The sequence below is a fragment of the Ramularia collo-cygni genome, assembly GCF_900074925.1.
Source record: "Ramularia collo-cygni strain URUG2 genome assembly, contig: RCC_scaffold19, whole genome shotgun sequence".
Lineage (NCBI taxonomy): Eukaryota > Fungi > Ascomycota > Dothideomycetes > Mycosphaerellales > Mycosphaerellaceae > Ramularia > Ramularia collo-cygni.
Window position 1 is genome coordinate 668,430 of NW_019716273.1, and position 3,483 is coordinate 671,912.

The following is a 3,483-nucleotide window of genomic DNA, read 5'->3' on the forward strand; positions in this document are numbered from 1 at the left end:
AACTAGCGCCTGTCGTATGTTCGTAGCGGGCGTATCGCGAAACATTATTCCATCTATAGAACGTCCACATCTATATACCTTTCTTATATCTATAACTTTTACCGCCGGCGTTACGAATGTCGGTCTTACGTCCCTATTACTATTAGGCGTAGAGCATACGTTTCCTAACATAAAGCTAGCACCGAGTACTACGAGACGATACTAAATAATCCGCCTAAACGGAAGGCTTCGCTTCCGTTACCGCTACTAAGCGGCCCTTTGCCTAAGGTATGCCCGTAGTACTCTCGAACGCTGTAGTTTATATTTAATTAATAAGTACATAGGATATTAAGCCCGGTATCTCCCTCTTAGAAGGCAGCCGTAGTACCTCGACAACAAACCCTCGTATCTATTCGCCTAACTCTTACCCTCTCGAGCCTTCTACGAAGAAGCGTAGGCGCGACGTCGTTAAGCACGTCTTAGAGTAGTCGTAAGAGCCTTACTACAAACGTAAAAAAGAAGAGTCGGAAAGTTAGCACGAGTAGGACTTACCTCGCTATAAGGACGGCGGGGAAGAGTAGGATCCTATTTAGTATTAGATAAGGACCGGCGAGTAGCCGAAAGACTTTAGCTAAATAAGCGAATCCGAGAGCGATGCATTAAATAAGAGGCGTCGGTCTAGTACACCGAGTTATTCGAGCCGAGTAAGAGATAGAAGCGCTCCGGCCGCTTATACCGCTACGTATAAGGAAGAACTCCGACGCTACGGCATAATGTTCGACGATTTAACTACTAAGGACTTAGTATCCGTCGAGAGTAAGGCTATATGCTAGGCTCTATTAAAAGTGGATAAGCTCGCTCTAGCCTACAACTTTTGCTCCGAGGAGATGTATCTTAGACTCTTCGAACGAGCGAGCAAATGTAACGAAGAGAGGGTTCGCCGCGATCTAACCCCTTATATTATGCCTTTAGTAGAGCTGCTATGCGTACTTAACGCGGAGACCACTTTAGACAACGTTAGGGAAGAGATGTCTAGAGATTAGACGAAATGTAGTCTACTCGGCGGGACTTAGCTAAGGCTAGACTACGCATACGGCTTGTTATCGGCAACTTTTACCGAAGAAGAGTATACGAAACTGGCAAATTACACAAATATCGACAACGCTACTAAGTTCACGGAATCTATATACTTCCTATTCCTCTTATACGAGGCGAAATGCGGAAAGAAGAACATTAACGACGCGGACCGATAAAACGTCTATAGTATAAGCATCGCCGTTAATACGATCGTTCGGCTATACCGCGCTACTAGAGAACAAACTGCTTAAAGCCTTAGCGGCTACATTCTTGTCTTTAGCGTCTCTTATAATAATAAGAGGGTTAAGATATACGGACACTTCCCTATTATCCAAGATAGTCGCATTACGTTCCATCGATATTACGTTTACGACTATAGCCTTAACGGTTATTACGGTCGAGATAGAAACACGGGGTCAAATTTTATACGAGCTCTCTACCGCGATTTCTATCCCTTATATCTACGAAGGATACAGGACGCAATTTTGTGCCTGCTAGATCTACGGACAATATCTATAATCTCTAATATTAGTGTTAGTAATAGTAAGACGCAAGTAAGCGAACAGTCCTCGKAAGAGAGGGACTTATCCCCGAGACTACCGCTTCGTCGAGCCAAAAGTCGGGGAAGCTAAGGCGAGTTAACCTTAATAAAGTAACAGATAGCGAAAATCGAACAAATGTATAAGGCTTAGCTCGAGTAGCAGAAAAAACAAATAGAGTAGTAGCAGAAACAGATAGAGTAGTAGAAAGAGGAGAGTTAGAAGCAGATCGCCCTCCTAGAGAAAGTGCTAGATTAGAGGTAAAGGAGATAGACGAATAGTCCTCTCGCGGTAGAGACTTTACGCCCTACTACGAGCTTTAAATAGCAGCATATAGTTTTTAGTTTATAACTAGATAACTAAGTTTATTCTATACGGACGGCAACGCGGCGGTAGAAGCATCGAGAAAGACACCGCGACTTTTATCGGAGTATAACCTTTAACCCTCCTAATCGAGAGCAGCGCCGCGAGCGATTACGCGATATTAACGTTAATTCTTGTCTTATATAAGCATTTGCGTACGCGCTAAAAATTCACGCGGACTAACAATCTATTCTCTTCGACAAAGAATCTTTCGGGCACTATAAAAACATGCTTAATTAGTTAACATTTATCCTCTCTTTCTTATCCGTTACTACCGCTCTACTTACGCTGTCGCCTACGCCTATTTACACATTCCGGGCGTCTTCTCTTACTAAACAAAAGCGCGAACGCCCCGAATACTAATTCTCGAGAGGACAATCGTGTCGATTCCGCTCGTTCCCGTTTAATGTTAGTATAATAGCTACGTCGGTTAAGAAATCTATAGCATCGTAATACAACGTTAGGGTCCTAAGGAAGTTACGAAAGGCTCTAGAGCGACAACCTAACTTAGATATATTCTCGGCCCTTCTAGCTCGCTATTAATCGAACCTAGCTTCGAAGAAGGACTCCGGTTAAGTGTCGGAACTAATAAATAGTAAGTATAGCTTATTTAATCGTAGACGAAAGCATACTTATACTATTACTATAGAATATAAAAACAGCTAAGCAACCTTTAGTCGGCCGCTAGATCTACCGCGTAGTCCTCTATAGGTAATCGATAAGACCCAGCCGGCAAGTGTTGTCTATTAATTGTTATCTACAGTTTAATTACTGCTAAGCGGAGAGAGTTACCGCTAGTTAGAGAGTAGGCATGTCTTATTACTTATAATTGCTAGTATCTTGGAGTCCGCGGCCTTCCTCTTCTAGTCTACTATAAGGGTAAAGATGTAGCAATGTATTAGACACCCGTAATTACTCGATTAGAGATAAGACTAATTCTTGTAGGTTAAATATGCGCTGTGCGTAGGAGTTATACATGCGCTAAGCCTACGCTAAGCAGTTAGGTCACATTACACTCCCTTCTCTAAGGTTGGTTAATCTAGCTACCTCTATTAATCCTGTTATTGCAAGGGCTCTTATACGGCCCTTATAATTACCTCCTTCCCCCTATACGAACTAGCCTTAGTTCGTAGTCTTAGGAAATAGAGGCGCGCGCGCGTCGTATGCGTCGCGCTCGGGGTCCGTAGACTCTATATAGTAAAGTGCCTATTTTCTAAGCAACCTTCGGGCTATTTATATAAAAGCCGGCTAGTTAAACTAGCTATATAGGATGTAGCCGCTTTCGGAACTTTATCCTCCTTCTAGTAGGCTAAATGCCGTACCTAGAAGGGCGAGGGTTTAATTCCCTTAATAACCGCTACTCGATAAGAGGGTTAATAAGTCCCCTACTACGCGGCGCATGCGTTACCGCTACTATCCGCAAGGGTCTTATATCTATAGATCTCTAAGTAGGTTGTTTGCTAAGTAACCCACCCTAGTAACTACCTCTTATTAATATTCTTTCTGCCTTATAGATTTCTCTTCT